The following is a 7,202-nucleotide window of genomic DNA, read 5'->3' as shown; positions in this document are numbered from 1 at the left end:
ATATAATATCGTTCGGTAAATCACTTAAAATACACTATCTTTAAAATCACCCAAAGAACTCTCAAAGTCGCCATGCAACTTCCCAGGGAAAATATTAATTTTCCCGGTAATCCCAATACAAATAATAATTTAATAAAAATCCCCAAGCACCCCCCTATATGCGCCTATGGAGCTTTCCCAAAATCGTGCTTTAATGTTGTGTTATGTTCTATGGTCATTAGCCTTACGCTATATATAGTGGCTCTGTCGCATGCGCTAAAGTGCTAAAGGTAATTCTGAATAGAGTATAGAATATTCTAGTCTTCATACTGCATACCAGTGATGTGCCAAACAGTCATTTTTTGAGGCAATTGCCTCAAGGGAAATTTGGGTGGGTGGGTGGGTATGTTAGTATAGATGTGCAACTTATACCTAAAAAAACTTAATAATATTTATTATTTTGAATAATAAAAAAAAATAGTGAAAAAACTGTTGGTGGTGGGGAGGGGGATCAAATTGTATAGTTTGTCTCGGGTCTGCTTGTCAGTTCGGCACGCCACTGCTGCATACAATATACATAGGTACCTTTTTTTCCCTTGTGGCATCGGCTTCATGTGGGTCGCAGCGCCGTATTTACGGGGGGGGGGGGGATTTGGGGGATCAATAATCCCTTTCGAATAATGTTCTTCGAGCTACACTGAAATCTATACCAAGGTGGCACGGTCCTTACATAACATAAACTTTATATAGATTACAATGTTACATCTTATATTCATATTCATATAGGCGTAGTTAGGAGGTGGCTTGGGGGGCTTAGTACTCGCAGTTTGAATAATAGCCCCCCCCCCACGAGTCGTTACATGTCTGAGCCTGGAAAAATTTGACAACCCTACGCCTATGTTCATATTATTGTAACTTCCCCTGCATGACACGCAAACAATTTTCTTTCATGAAATTGTTTTCGTAGAATAGTCTGGTTGTTACATAGATCCCTGTGGCCTGCATATAGTACATAGTTCATTACAGTGGCGGTTCTAGCGTATGGGCAGGGTGGGTAGCTGCCCATACCAAAAATTCTGGTACTCCTTATTGGGGAAGGGGGAGGAAATGAGGAATATTATTCGCATTTAAAACCTAATTATAAATCTACTGTTGCCCATACGAAAATGTAGTCCTAGAACCACGCCTGGTGCATTACCTTTGCCGAGATTGATGAACGCAGAGGCGTGTGTGGCTCGTGCGGGAAGGCAATTTCAGTCTTGGATGAAATGCGGTCCTCGATTGCGGCAGAAATATCTCACTTCCCGCCCTTGCCACACAATGTACTATATTGTATAATGTGCTTGTGCATACCTACAACCTACTTCAATGACGCTATATATTATTATTATTATTATTAAGAGGACGTGATACCCGCATGTGTTGTCTCCATCTTACAAGTGCGTAACATAGCAAATTATACGCAAAGCAGAACACGTGTAGCTCCGTTATACCATTATAGTTGAAGCTACGGTGATAATGGACGACTATCATCACTAATTACCATCGTAAGCTTTGCAATGATCTTTTCCTACTAACTGTTAATAGGTGTGCGATATTGTACACATAACAATGAAAGAAAATATTTAAATATTATTTATTAGGCCAGGTTAGGCTATAGGGTAGGAAAATAGAACCTAACTAATTATCATAATTTTTAACATGGTCTTAAAGACTCCCGGCTAGTGTTGCACCAGTATAATTTAAAACCTAAATACAGTCAACCATAATTAATGATTTCTTTACCATAAAATACAATAACAAAATATTAATATAAAAATTAATTAGGATTGACGATGTATAGGGTTTTAAAAGGTTTCTATATTTATAAGTCATTGTAAATAGAAAGTGTATAAAACCATTAGTTTTAATTTAAAATATGGTTTTGTGTTTTGATATTCTATAGTCTTAGGGCCAGTTGTACAGTTTGTGATTAAAGTTAATCACAGTTTAACCGGCCAAATTTGGCCGGTTAAATATCTGTTATCAGCTGATTAAGCGTGTCCCCAACGTGTCCTTCCCACTTTTTTTCAAATTGTATTAAATCTAATTTCTAACCTACAAAATTAACATAACTACATTAGACAAGATTTCTGAAAGGAGAAATCAGAGTACAAACTACATGTCTATAGGTATACTATATAATAAGTAGGGCTAGGAAAATAAAGCACTAAAAACCTACAACAAAGGAATTAAAAAATTGCCAATAATGCTACAAAAAAAAAGCATTTTAACCAAGAAAATGCAACTAAAAAAGACTTGAACATTTTTAAGTTTAGCTGAAAAATATTTTTAATATCAAAAAAACAATTTATTAAACACATTTTTATATGTTCACACTAAGTAATTCTTAAAATAACTATGAGCACAATTTATAAATATTGAAAAAAATAAATTAAAAACTGTTTTATTAAATGTCGATAAATGTCAACGTATTACGTAACCACTACTCCCCACTCGGTAATCAGTTTGACAAAATCTAAGAATCTATTTTCAGAAATATTTTCCGATAAGGCTATAATATTTCACTACAAAATCACGAAATAAGTATAATATATAATAATACAATTAAAATTTATTAATAATAATTTGGATAAATATGTACGTAAATGTTCTAAAAATGTTAAATATGAGTATAATTAACAAAAACTAATTAAAAAGCTAATAAACTGACAAAAAAGTACCGAAAATACATTTATTTACGAATATCATAAGAAAATGCAAAAAAAGCAAAATTAAAATTGCATATTTGAACTCTGTGATGAATGAATCGAATTTTGTATTTGATTAGGTATGTCCTGTAGTACTATGAAAGAAAATGCAAATGCTACAAAATCCTAGCCCTAATAATAAGTGTTAACCATAGACCTATTAACTAGTTAATAATAGGTCTATGGTGTTAACTAGGGCTCGGATGTGCCAGAAGTGCCACCAATAGATAACCGTTCTGACTTATCAGTTATTACCATGAAAGTAATAACACAGAATAACACATTATTCTGTGGTAATAATAATTGTTATCAAATAAATAACAACATAATAATATTATTTTATTGTTCGCCGACTTTCGAATCATTCGATTATTTGAAATTTGAATTTTGAACAGAAATACAGTCTACAGACTACTTACATTCGTACAGAGTTCTTTTCATACATTTTAGTTAAAAATTACAATGCATAAGTGTATTCTTTTTAATAAAACATCCAAAGTATCGTTTCGCCACATTAATTTAATTTTCATCTGTATGTATTATTTTCAAACTAGTAATAAGTTCTCCCAGCACCATATTTCTTATTAATAAAATCATACCTATCTGACCGTTCCTTTAAGGTTCGTATTAAAAATAGTTATTCATCCAGCTATCGTATTTTAGCAGGTGTCTCACAAGGTAACGGCATCTGTCCCTTTCTTTATTCTGTGTTCACCTACGACATCCCAAAAACATACTTCATTCTCCTTGGTACATATGCCGATGACACTCTAATTTCAGCGTGACATCAGAATTCCTCAACTGCTTGTCGGATGATCGAAAGTCACCTAAATATGATTAACTTATGGACAAAACGGTGGAGTATAAAAATTAATGAAAACAAGTCTACTCATGTGACTTTTACATTGCGCAGTTCTGATTGCCCACCTGTCACATTTAATAACAAAGTAATTCGCTCTTCAGACGAAGTAAAGTACTTAGGGTTAATATTTGACAAACGCCTTAACTGGAGCTAAAACAAAAACCAAAATCTGTGAACTCTAGACTGCATCTCCTGAGACCCTTATTAAAATCGAAACTTTCTCTAGCCAATAAACTTACGATATACAAATCAATAATTCTTCCGGCTTGGCTTTACGGCATCCAACTATGGGGGCCAGCGAAGCCATCAAACACTAAAACCTTGCAAGCATTCTAATTCATATGCCTACGCTTAATAACCTCTGCCCCTTAGTATGTAACCAACAAAAACCTCCACAAAGACCTTAATATTCAAACCCTCAACGACTTAGCCAAATTCCATTCCATAAAATTCCTCTCAAAACTTCGCGCTCATTCAAATCCACTAATTAAAAATCTATCCACTACCTCACTCATTCCTAAAAGGTTAAAGAGAAAATGGCCAAGAGACTTGCTCAATGCTCAATGCTCAAAAAAAATATTAACTTTGAGCAAGAAAAATGAAAAACTAAAAATAAAAAAATAAAACCTAATTTCTGGTCAGATGGCACTGCTGGGAGCCTTCCTATTCTTATTAATGTTATTTTATGTCACCATACTTACTTATTATACCTTGTCTGTTGTATAGATTGTAAATATACTATTTAAAAATAAAATAAAAAATATTATATTACAGTAAGTTTTCTTATTAATATGGGTCTGTCTAATTTGATAATTTGTTTACAATTATAGATTTAAAAAAAAGAAAATTGAAGGAAATAATGGCTAAAAATCTTCAAATTAAATGATTACCCAATTTCTATCTGTCAAAGAATCTGCGGTAATCATTTCAAAATCATTGATTATAAACAAGGCTCAGTAAATTAGTATATATCATGGCAAGAGACTGTTTCAAAACATAATCCATACAACTTGTATGGAATAGAGAAGTAGAATAAACATTATAAAATAAATTTTAATAATTTACAACAACTCTGAGTAAGACTAGTAAGTAATAAGAGGTAAAATCATTAAATATAATTCATGAATTAGGTATTTAGATATTTTTTATAACTAAGCATTTTCAGAATATTTCTCACGATGAGTTAGATGAAAATTAACCGTCTAACAAAGAATTTGGAGATGTTACAGTTGATGACTTTAATCTACCCAGAAAAGCCTTAGAAACTTAATAATGTGTAATTCACACACACTTATGTAAGTATATTACTCAAGTCTCCGATTTTAAATGTTTGCCAAAACTAAAAGTTACTTAGTGGCTTATTGTTTTTAGTCATACCTTGGATTATACTTATTCTGGTTTTCAAAACTGAAATATTTGATGTATCACATATAAGGAACTAGAAAGTCGAGCCGATGTATTGACAATTTTTCAGATGTTAACTTTCTCGAAGATCATTCTGCCGGCTCAGATCAAGCCATACAATATTGGCGCAAGTTATGAAACTTAAAGGTGAGAATATTATTGATAGGTTTTAATTTTAAAGCCATTTTAATGTGCCATTAACTAACATACCCATCTGTTCACAGGACACATTGTATATCTAATTGTGTGCGTGGGCTTATATGTATTTGTATCAAAAAGGCTTAGCCTGTGTAGTCAATATAAATGAATACATAAATATTTATATGTTAAAATCTTAAAATATCCTTAGCTTGCTTTAAAAGTAAAATACAAATAAATGCTTAGTGCTTCTCTATAAAGTTCCTTAAAAAATATTTTTGACAAAACTTGATTTTGTTTTTTTGGTGTGACTAAAAAAAAAACTATGTATACATGATTTTTTCACCGAATGTTCCAATTAACATTTTCTATATACCATACAATTTTTAAAACAATTTTACTCTTTTTGAACTAATTATAGGGATAAGACATTTTTATTAGTTAAGTTATTACAATTAGTATCAAAAAAAGTTCATTGCTATGTCAAAGAGTTTGAAAATGTAACACAAGGATCTTGTAAGAAAAGGATAAAGGATCTTTATCTGTTCAAAAATATTAAAGATACATAGCCACTATTTTTCATAAGCATTTAAAGTTCAAATGTTGACAAAATTCATCAATAATTTGCAAATTATTTAGTAGTTAAAAATGTATAAAATGTTCAATAGTCAAGGGTTTACATTATTTTAGATTTTTCATAAGTACTGTTTATACTGTACCTACTTGAACCTTTTAAAGTATACCAAATAGAATGTTTTTGGTAAAAATTCATTCAATTTACTGTTTTACTAAAAGTAGAATAAATTACTTTAACAGCATTACCATAAAATGTGGGTACTTGTATTGTAATATAGGCTAACAGTCTTTGGCTCTTCGCTCAGTATCGTTTTTTTTGTATAAAATGATTTTATATCATTAAATTAAATTTAACACATCCATAATACTGACCTACCAGCCACCACCCACACGACTTGTAATGTACAGCAAAGCGTAACCAGCCTTTTTATTATTATTTTAATTTATAGAATATAAGAACCTGGTGGAATTAGATTGAAATTATTAGTTTTCTTTATTTACTGTAGTTTTACCAAATCCCATACCTAATATTGATAAATATGATGATAATATTATGTACGGTTATCAACTACATTTGTTTTTAGAAACAAAAAGTTATTTTAGAATTCGTCATTATTGATCTGATTGTTATGACAATTGGATCTGTATTTTGGGACATTGGGAGTAAGTGGCAACTTGATACAAATATAAAGTTCTATTGAAGTGTGTGAACATTGTGAACATCTAAAATTTCATATAGGACGGTATAAACTAATAAGTTGTACCCCTTAATTAAAGGCATAGGTTAGTAATATGAATTGTTTATTTTATATATAGTATTACATTTATTTATAACTCATATCTCTCAGGTCCACATGTTGTTGTTTAGTAGATGTAACTTACACTTTGCAGAATATATCCATCTTTAAAAAGATACCTAAATCGTAGTATTATAAGTTCAAATACTACAATTAGTAAAAATAATAAAATTTCAAATCATTGAAGTTTTACTAAAGTGGTAAGAAATGTTTTAAAATATCAATGCTCATGACTGGTAGTAATTTTCAGAATTAATTTTTTTTTTTTAATTTATTTTAAACAAAAAAGTGTTATACAATTATTGTTTTCTTTGGTTCTTAAATAATCATTGTAAATTAATTTCATTTTTTTTTTTGGCCCATCTCATATCAGACAATTTTTTTCAATGTTAAAGTCCTACCTATCATACCTTCAATTTGTTTTACTTGTATATCTTTTAAAATATGTAATGTAGGTTAACTTCTGGTTAGAAATGTGGCCCATGTAAGTTGGTACTGTCTCAAGCAAATTGATTAACTTTTGATGATTTATATTTTATAATGTATAACATTTTGTATTGTACAGTTGTATGTTTATATTATAAACTATAAAACAAAAAAAAATTCTAAAAATCTCACACATTGTAAAATCTACAGTAGGTACATCATTAATAGCTATTTACTCAAATCTAAAATAGTAAAAAAAACAAATTATTT

General features: G+C 30.5%; 1 long non-coding RNA gene across 2 annotated transcripts; it reads left to right on the top strand.

Annotated features, from left to right (window-relative positions):
- The first annotated feature begins 3,070 nt into the window (after positions 1 to 3,070).
- LOC107884696 lies at positions 3,071 to 7,196 on the top strand. 2 transcript variants are annotated; one of them, XR_001680084.2, is made up of 5 exons: positions 3,071 to 3,676; positions 4,422 to 4,690; positions 4,757 to 4,886; positions 4,963 to 5,142; positions 5,220 to 7,196. It is a non-coding gene; the product is annotated as an uncharacterized LOC107884696 (long non-coding RNA). The 2 variants fall into 2 exon arrangements; XR_003839107.1 differs by having other exon boundaries at positions 4,963 to 7,196.
- Positions 7,197 to 7,202: the final 6 nt, after the last annotated feature.

The sequence above is a fragment of the Acyrthosiphon pisum genome, chromosome A1 (assembly GCF_005508785.2).
Source record: "Acyrthosiphon pisum isolate AL4f chromosome A1, pea_aphid_22Mar2018_4r6ur, whole genome shotgun sequence".
NCBI classification, from domain to species: domain Eukaryota; kingdom Metazoa; phylum Arthropoda; class Insecta; order Hemiptera; family Aphididae; genus Acyrthosiphon; species Acyrthosiphon pisum.
The sequence above is the reverse complement of the archived record's forward strand: the minus strand, read 5'-3'. Positions and strand labels throughout refer to the sequence as shown.